The sequence below is a fragment of the Aphidius gifuensis genome, linkage group LG2 (genome assembly GCF_014905175.1).
Source record: "Aphidius gifuensis isolate YNYX2018 linkage group LG2, ASM1490517v1, whole genome shotgun sequence".
NCBI classification, from domain to species: Eukaryota; Metazoa; Arthropoda; class Insecta; order Hymenoptera; family Braconidae; genus Aphidius; species Aphidius gifuensis.
The window spans coordinates 5,971,508-5,982,398 of record NC_057789.1 but is presented as its reverse complement, the minus strand read 5'-3'; positions in this window follow the sequence as shown (position 1 = coordinate 5,982,398).

The following is a 10,891-nucleotide window of genomic DNA, read 5'->3' as shown; positions in this document are numbered from 1 at the left end:
CTAAAAAACAATTATTTTTCAAGCAGGTATATACTAGCCATGTGAAGCCACATGCTGTTCTGCTTCTAACCTCTAATTATAAATAAAAAACCGTAGATAAATTATTCCAGACCAATGAGTAGGTATAAAATAAAAACCCTTCTTTTCTAAACATCTAAAGTCCATCAATTCAATTTTACTGTGTGTGCAATTGAGTTGAAACAAATAAAGAATGATGTACGTTTTTTTTTTTTTTCTTATTCCAGTAAAATTCAAAATATTTTGAAAATAACTGTCACATTAAAAATATTATAATACTTCTGTTTGAAAATAGAGAAATTTAGAGTGGGTTATATTTGGATGAGAATATATTTACCGTTAAAACTTTTAAGTTTTGAATCAAGATGGTAAATGTGTTTGTATAGACTGCACAAATGCGAGTAGTCAGAATTATATCTCAAAACAAATACATATTGTACTGGGGTGTATTTGAAATGTATATATATCTCTATGAAATCCTTATGTAGCCTTAAGGCTCATCAGATTTCATGAAACAACTATGTATATAATACATACTGGTCTAAGAATTAGTAATGTATATTCCATCATATGTTTCATAATGTATTTGTAATGTTGATAGACAAAGACAACTACAATATAGTTTATTCTGAAACATCCTTGACTGGTTTAATTGCTCCTGTTTTGAATCTTGATTATTTTGTGTTGGTCGAAAATCATGATTATAATCTTTGATCTTTCAATTTCGCAGAGAGTATATGTATACGATATACATTATACTTATTTACATTTTTATATTCAAGTTTTTTTTATTATTTTTTTTATTTCTCACTTTTTGATGACGATATTGTGTGGTTTTTATGAAAAACAAGAAGGTTATACATACTATCAGCATATATTATAAAAAATAAAAAAAAAAAGATTCTTTTAAAAGATTGTGGTTAAAAATTAGGCGAAAAGATATTCACGTCGCGCGTGACTGAGAAATACGAATATCGGGTTAATTCTTACCACGTTGTTGGCATAAAGACCAGATCGTTTCTTGATTAAAAAATAAATAATAATAATAATAATAAGCGTATAATATACACAAGCAGCCGATTTCATCGGTAAAGCCAACTCGCCACCCAGAATCGCCTCCGGATCAGGGCCTTGAATGGTGACACTCTCACACTTATGAGCACATGTATTAAAAAAAAAAAAAAAAGGAAAAAGACAGGCCTATCATTTACGATAGAGGCCTGCTTTGGACATTAAAAAATAAATAAAAATAAATAAAATGAAAATGAAAAACACCCGGCAAGAAATACATTGACTCGTTGCATTTAAAAAATATATTGTGACTATAAAGATCTTATCTGTATTATATATAATTTTGTTTTTGTATAGAGGTATGCATTTAAAGTGTTGGGCTAATCGTGAAATTTTAGATAATTCATTTAAGCTATTATTTTAGAATGTCTTGATCATACATAGTTACACCTAAAATATTTTTATCGATAACTAATTAAGCGCATTGAGTCGTAAAAAAAAAAAAAAGAATGAATAATTAATTATTCAAATTATTATTATTGAGAATTATATTCAGGATAATTGATTCAAATTGAAATATATTGAAGCTATACATGTGATTCGCATATATACTCAATGGTAATGTTGATAACGCATGAACACATTGGATGAGGGCGAGTGCATACTCATCAAGTCTTGTGTATATGCAATGTGTATATGCACTCTGTGTTTATGTTGGTATATCTGTGATGTCCCTCTATCTCGTACCCTATTTATACGCCCGACGGATGAAATGGTGGCAATGTTTGCACGCGCCAGACAGCAAGACAATGAGACACAACCCATCCCCCTGATAACAATCCCTTCCTTTATATGATCCAACCATGATTCGTGCACACTCTTCACCATTGTTATCATCAGCATCATAGGTATACATTCACATATATGAACCCCAAACACCATTGCTAGTTACACTCGAGACACCCAACAAACCCTCCTATATATATCCAGCAAGTCCTTTCATGGATAAACTAACCCTCAAAGTGCCCGAAGCAAGTAATTCTGAATTGTGAATCAATTTTATATACATATAAAAATTGCATTCTTAAACTGCTCCCCTGAGATACATCCCCATTAAAATCTCACGTCTCGATTGCCCTTTTTATTTTTTATTTTATCAATTTTAGCAAATCATATTTTATCTGATATTCATTATGATATTATTTTTTTTTTTTTTCATATGTGATATTCTTTTTTTTATTATTAGAATTTATGCACCACTGTGACATTGGCTTATCCTAACAAACATAAATTGAAACTTTATCATATAAATAAATCTTAATTAATATTATATTTATTATCATTGCAGGATATCTGTATGGAAAATTGCAGGGGCTATCATGAGGATCCTTCAAAGGGTAAGTTATTGTATAGATAAAAAAAATTAGTAGACATACTGAATAGTATAATATTTAAGAGTGTAAAATTTGAGAACGTGCGGAATCATTCGAAAATCTCAGATGGTAAATCCAGCGTGACCAGAATAGAGTTTTTGAATATAAAAGGAATCGTGGTTATCGATCTTATACTATTTGCTTCCCATGGGATTTAAAGTTTTACATCCGTGACGCTAATTTAGTATCAAATGCAATCCGGCATACTCTTGCTCTCTCCCTTCTGAATGTCTATTTCTATCTCTTTTATTTATATATCAACTCTACTCTTCTAAATAGATGTTAGTCAAAGAAAATTTATACTCGTACAAACGAATAGTCCGAGGGTATAAGGATAAGTACCTACTGACTTACTCGTGAGCATCTATCGCACAAGTGAGTGCCAGAGGTTGTATCCGGTAGCTGGATATAAAATAGCTTGGAAAATAGAAAAAAAAATAAAAATAAAAAAGTAAAAACGACTTGTTGAAATGAAGAACGAAATATACCGAGAAACGTATATATAGGCTATCACGAAAAAAGGTTCTCTCATCGGATTTCTTTTTTTTTAAAGACTTTTTTATTTTTTCATCTATTATTTTGCCTATTTTTCGAAATCGAAAATTTTATAAAAAGAAATAATGTATTGGCCAGACAAACGCCAGGCCATACGATGGTTGCAATACGTTGAGGATATAAACGTCCAAGTTTGGTCCTCAGTGTGTGAGAGACATATAGAACGACCTCCCAGGGTTTTCAAGCCGAACAGTAGAGAATTCAGTGGTATATGGGTAAATGGAAAAGCGCCCTTTTAGCTTGTATGATGGTTTCTCTGTGTGAGTTGTGACCAAGATGTCCACCCACTGGGAACGCCTAGACGGTCATTGGATCTATTGTTAAGCTTTTTCGTTTTGGGAGCAAAATAAAAAAAAAAAGAAATAAAAATATAGAAGCTAACCCTCGACGTTACTGCTGCTTCCGGCGTGTGTTGCTTCATGGCCTTATTAAACCTGAGTTTTTAAAATCTATATAACCCCTCGCTTCACTAGTCGACAATGTGTATTTCAATCTTCAATATACTGACATTTATAAATTTTTTTTTTTATATATCTGCTTTCGATCATACACTTGTCATCATGCTGAGGATATACAGTTGATCCATCGTTATACTAAAACATATTTACTGCATCTACCATCGATATACATCTGCCATGGCTTGGAATTCTTTTTTTGTATTTTTTTTTTTAAGGTCTCTCTTTAACAATTCATCAATTTATCATTCCCATAACTAGATAGACATTATTTCACTGTGGTATTTGAGTTTTGATATTTTGATAATACTTTTTTTTTATCTTAACAATATGCTGCTGGTTTTATTTTGTATATATTCATTACAAATGTGTATAAATGATATAAGCATATCAATTCTAGTCTTTCGGTATGTGATTCGGCTGGAAATGTCGAGACTGAATGGAATGCGTGCATCCAACGATTAGTTTATCCTGTCCAATAATAATATCAACTGTATATATACACAAACAGTCATACATGCGGAACATATTTGTAGAGTATAGACTTGGGTCAGTCCAAAGCGATTTATTTGTGTGGCGGTTGACTAATCCCTTCGTCATGCTTCGTCTGCTGAACCAGATTATTTTGTTCATGGGCCTTATTGCCAGCCTGCTTAATTGATTAATCGTAATATTATGCAAGAGATTTTCAAAATATATGTACATTTATACTGCGCATATGGGTATGTGTCAGTCAGTTAATCACACAGATGGGGCAAAAGTATATACATATATTCTATCGAGCAAGTGTAGCTGAGAAAAGGGTTGCAAAAGAAAGAGGAAAAAAAAAGTTAAAGATAAAATACCATTCAGGTCTATCGTGATTTTCAAGGGGGATATAATATACATAACCACTAAATCGATTTATATATACCAATATACACATGCTGCGTCTAAATCCCCACAGAGTTTTCTAATCAAATGCATAAATTCTATTTCCAACTTCATTATCATATTACGTTTATTCGGCAAATTTAATACACATATGCAGGTGCAAAAAATGAACCGACAAAAATAAGAAATGATAAATGCTAATGAGCTAACAATCACTTTGTGAAACAACATATGGTTCGTGTAAGTATGTTTGTGTCATGTATTTTATTAAGTCATTAATTGAATTTTAAGTAAAAAATTTATAGCCGCAGTTGAATAAAAAAAAAAAATTTAAGTAAATATGAAACAGCTTGGGAAAACAGATAAATAAAAAAAAGGAAAATACATTGTGATTCAAGCTAAAAATTTAATACAGGTCGTAGCTATATTGTAGAGTATATATGCAGGTGATTGTTTTATATAATATATTGGTGTATATTTTATATGTGCGCATTCAACGGGGGAATTTTCGATTAGTTGCTTAGAAAATAAGGAAAAAGATGCAACCAAATTTACATTTTAACAGTCTTGAGAGTTGGAGGAGTCGCTTTACGATCCACAAGGCCATATAGTGTTGGTTCACGAGCGCCAAGATTTATAAGCAACTCTGACCGCATTGTCCGGAATAAAAACACATAAACAAAAAAAAAAGAAAAAAAAAACTACATATGCGTATAATATACATACGTATTATAACTACTATACAAAAACCAATGACGCATACCTTATCTTTTGTTCGCTTTATATTCTTATGAGTTGGATTTTTTTTATTTTTCTCATTTTATTTTTATTTTTATATTATTTGCATCTTCAGACAAATAATCTTGAGCCCAAGGCGACGAGCATCCGGCATGAGAAATCGTTTTGAGTCTTGCGTGGTCAACTCTTTCGTTGCTTATAATCCTATATTGAGATTCCCTTCTCATCTTATATACATCTTCTCTCTAATACTTCAACTCTTCTCTTTTTGCTCATGTTGGCGGCTTAACGGCGTCTTTGAAATTAATATCTTTCCTCTATGCAGCCACAAATTGTGTAGTGAAATAACCCTACTAAATCGTCCAAAAACTAGTATAGAATTCTAAACTAATATAGTATACATAGTATCAACAGTTTACCCATGAGTGTGATTCATCGTTAGAAACTGATGCAACTACCCATCAATTTATATATACGATCCATCTACAGGTATTAATTACTACTTACAAATTAGCCAAAATTTCAAACATATGGTTTAAAACTCACAACAACTGAAATCATCTCACATCGGACAAGTCGTAAATCAATTTTGAAATGTCATTTTTTTTTTTTTTCCAATGAGTAAGGTTTATAAATTGTGTGTTTCAAAATAAAAAAAATAAAAGGCAAAATAACCATGTTATTTATAATAAATACATAATATAAAAAAAAAAAAAAAATTCTCTATTCTTGCGGAGACGGCAGATCACCATCAAGTGATCTTTTTCTTCGTATATATGTGTATAATTTTCATGTATTGTGTGTTGCAAGTTCACAGCACATTGGTGGGCTACAAAATGTGAACTGTAGCTATATTTCATAGGGGTTCAGTGAGTTATGGACATTGGATGGGGCCCCAACATAAATGATTTAGGTTTAATAACGATAAACCGTTGTAGTTTAGGTGTGTGTGTATATATGCGTGTGTATTTTTTTTTTGTTGGGCCCAGGTCAGTTGGGCATTATGTGGGAGCGTTCGGCAGTGTCTCCCGCAGTTTTTGGGGCACCCTGTGCTTGAAACAAGTTAACCCAAATCAAACAATATATTTATTTTTATTATATATTTTTAGATATAGTTGTATTTTAAGATACGAATCCTTTTTCAGGGTAAATATTTATGATGACAGAGAAAATTTTCTTACTCAAGTAGATAAAATACAATTCTTCGCAGTGATACCTGCTGTTTATCTGTATTATATTTGAGGACCAGTTGTTTAACTTGTCAAATAAAGTTTCAGCCTAACGGGCAAACGCACTCTCTTTCACTTTGCTACTTTCTTTATAGCTTTTGATGATGAGCATCTTCCCATTAGGCACTGTTGTGAATCTCAACACAAACATTTGAACTTATTATTTTATTATTTTCTTTCTTTTTTAATAAAAAATGTTACTTTACGACTCCCTGGTATGATAAATAATAATAAAAAAAAAATGCAAAACATACTTTTCATATGTATGTGAACATCTGTACGTTATTACGTTGATGAGTAAAATATTGTTGTCAGTTTTGGATTTTTTTATTGGCTTTCGTGTTGGTGGTATTTTTTTTTTTTTCTTGATAATTGACTTTATTTATTTAACAATTCTAAAAGGTAGTGCATTTCAACATTAGTTGATAGTGTGGTATATGTACCTGTAAAAAGCAAAACTTATTGGATAAAAAAAAACCAGCAAAGTTGTATATTGTGAAAGTCACTTTAAGATGATACCTATACGAAAAAGAAACTTTTTTCTTACACTTTAGATTCTTTTCAGAATGTATCGAAGCTTTGGTTCCAAACTGTGTCGACACTGTCTCAATATTCTCGTCGCACTCAGGGCCTTTTTCGAACTTTATCACAACTTTTATTTCATTTTTTTTTTCCTTCTTTTAACTTTTTTTTTTAAAACTATTTTTTCCATTCTTTTTTCTCGCTTTTTTTTTTTTTGTACTCGCTACTTTTTCTTTGCACACACGTTTCTTACAGTCTTTTTTCGTTTTTTTTTTTTATTCCTTGACAAAATCCTATCTGGTTGGCCGAGTGTGCAAGTACTTAGGATGATTGGCAGGAGACTCTTGCAGAGTGTACGGTTACACTCAAAGCATAGCAAAACGAATAAAAAAAAAAAAAAAATGCAACTGACGATCGTGTGCGGGGGTTGAATAAAAGTAAAATAAAAAATATAGTAAGTTAAAAAGTTTAAGTTTTTCTTTCGAGGTGGTATGCATGTATAAAACTGGCACATGGGATATCGATAGATCTTGACGTCCTTAAAGTCATCGTTTTGCAATAGGTATTACATACAGTTGCACATACAATCATACTGTTTGTTTATCTCAACTCAAATAAACACATACACGTATTGATACTTCTTGGCCATTTCTATTTTTTTTTTTTTTTAACTTTACCTTTCTCGTAAACTAAGTTCAAAAACATTCAACTTTATAATTTGATCGTCGCTGGACTAGAGAAGTAATTTACGACGATGTACCTCGTGAAACTTCTTCAGTGCTAATTCAAATTTATATATATACCCTTAGCTTGCCGTCCATCCTTGAAGTACTATCAAGAATTAAAAAATATTGAAATTACAAAAATAATAAAAAATTATAATATAAAGAAGGAGTTAAATGAAAGTAGCTTTATGACGATAAAGAATAATAAAAGAAAATAATAAAATTAAATAATAATAATAATTAAAAAAAAAAAAAAAAAAGTAAGTGATATTCTATAGATATGAATAGCCTCGAGGTTTTTCAAGATGGAAGACGTGTCTCTTCAGGCAGTTACTAAATGACTTTAATTCTAATTAACCCCACTCTTGATTCTTGCTCCTGTCAAGAGACTTTTTGACGCTTTATATAGAAACAATTTTTCTTTCTCATAGTCTCTAGAGGTCTTTCATCAGCTTCCAAGACATTATTCTTTTTTTTTTTTTTATATATAATACACTTCTTTGTTACGTGTGCGGCCATTGTATCGATATATTAAATTAAAATGAACATTATAGTATACTAATATACATTTATAACTTCTACGGGCCGGTTTTTTTTTCTTTTTTTTTCTCATTTTTTATTCACATAACACGAACGTGTGAATGGTCAAAGATGCTTCAGGCTTTTCAGGTGGACAGAGATTTTTAGGACATATATAAAAAAAACATAGAATGCCTGATTCACTGAATAAAAATAAAAAAAAAAATGACTAATGGAATATAAATGGGTTTATAATATTATTAGTATATATGTGTGTATAATTTATTCACCTGTATGGATTATGAATTTATTTAGAAATTCAAACACACAGCAAAATATTACCGATGACATATATATGTGGTGCCAAATATGTTTGTATAGATGAGTATTGTGTATTTTGTATATAGAGCCACACAAACTGTTAGTAAAATCTAGTTTTACTCGTTGTGACAACGCCATTAGTCGTTGCCTCTAGGCAGGTTTTCTTTATATGCTGCAAGCTTATGCACATGAAAATATTCATTCTTCCTTGTGTGTTGAAACAACGTTAATAGAAGTAGAAAGCTCTGAAGGTGCGGATAAACAGCTAGAGTAAATTGATAAAGAAAAATGAAAAAAAAAAAATATTAGTACAAACAAAATTTATGTTTATATACGTGCATGTTGATGCACGCATGCAGCGATTAAAAAAAAGAGATACCTAAATAAAATTCAAATTAAAATAGAAAATACATAAACTGAATGAACAATGGTATTTGCTGTTGTTTGTAAAAGTTTTTTAATTTTTTTTTTTTTTTTTTTCATTGAATATAGTATATTTTTTTAATTCGTCACATGCAGTTTAAACCAATTACAAAAGCTTTGGTATTGGCGTGATCGTATATATACTTTTTTTTTTTTTTTCGCAATTTTATTAGTATATTTTTTTTTTTATTTTTTCGAAAAATCCTTTGAAAAAAAATGCGTGAGTTCCTGCTGTTAATTTCAGGTAGTACCAAATCCAGTTTTAATATAGCTTGGAATTTTTAAGTATGACAATTTTATGCTGGACCAGATATAAAAACGCGACGGGTCATCAAAAACTCGTTAACATGATTTATTAATCCCAATTTCGTTTGCGTGTATGTGCATGATTTTAATGCACGTAATTATATTTACAACGAATCCAAGAATTTTTATTTTTATGTTATGTATATACAATAAATATGTATACATGTACGTTGAACAAGAATAGAAGGGTAGTTTTCAAGTATGTTGCTATATAAAAAAGCCATGTAATTGAAAAACTATTGGAGCATTTTTATTATTATTTCTTCTTGTTTTTCGTTTTTTTTTTTACACAGCCATTTGTGGTAAACCAGCCGAATGATAGTCATGTACACAATACTGTTATTGCTGATATCTCTTTTGACATTTATGCGACATGCTATGAATAAAAAAATAACACGAAAAAAAAGAAAAAATAATATACATATTACAAAAAGTTTTTTTTGGTCCAGACATAAAATTATGTATTGGCTTGTTCATAAAATTTATATAATTTACAAGCCCAGTTATTATATTGACAAGAATTTCTGCCCCACCAATTTGCTAAGCGTGTCATCGAAAAATTATAGTTCGTATATATTTTCTGTAATTTATAAAATTCAGGGAATAAAAAAATTTGATAAACACCTGATAGAAAAAATATAATGACTATGATAGTATAGCTTTTATCGTTTGTGAACGTGTGCTCCAACAATCGGGACATCAAAAATGTTAAGGCAAGGCTCTTATGCGACACATAACGAAGAGGCCGACCCTCGAATCATTTTCCACGTCGAAAGTCGTTTAACTTGAGCGATATAAGGGGCCACAAAGTTGCAGTAGTCGAGTGCATGGACCGTAAGAAGCGGTTGAGTAAGTAAGCGAGAGTATTGCCGTTAAAGCAAGATTTTTTTTTTTTCTCCCTCTATTTTTTCCAATTTAATTTTTTTTCACAGGGTTGAATGTGGTGCCCGCTAGACCAAAACACCCTTACACAAAATGCGTATACGCAATAATAAAAATAATAATGAAAAGAAAAAAATAAAAAATATATATATGCGTTGGACAGGCGAAGGCTTTTTGCAGTCACGGTTTATGTACATGAAGCGCGTCATTTCACCGTCCACTTATAGCTATACTAATAAATAATCCCAAGAGCCGAAATAACAAGATATATGTACCTATATATTTTTTTTTTTTCATATCCGGATTTTCTTTTTATTTATATATATATAAAAATAATAATAAATATATAAATGTAAGAAAACACGCACATTATTACTTTTACTTATATATTTTGTATCGAGCTTTTGTATATGAATTCGAAACACTTGATATATATTCGCACGCATACGTGATGCAATGTATATTTCAAAATCTTTCTTGTTTTTCCAACCGAAAAAATGGTTTTCACTCTCAAAAACTTTCAGTATCGACTGATTCAATTCCCTGATAAATTCAACTTGGGATTTGAAGTATATCTTTAAAAGGTTTTTTATTTTATTTTATTTTTAAACTGCGTGTACCTTAAAGTGATATAGATATACAGTACTTTGTATATATATAGACAAACACAACGTGGTCGCCCGATCTCATCCTTGAGAAACAATGAGAAATATTTTTTTTTTATTTTGTTTTTCATCTTTATTCGTTTTTTTTATTTGGCCCAGAGAAAAGAAAGAAATGGCTTTTTTTTACCGCATAAAGAGGTACCATTATCATCAGAGATTCTTTTTATTCACCCCTCGCTAACGATTTTTTCGTGTTTCGGGTAAAATCGCAGGTGG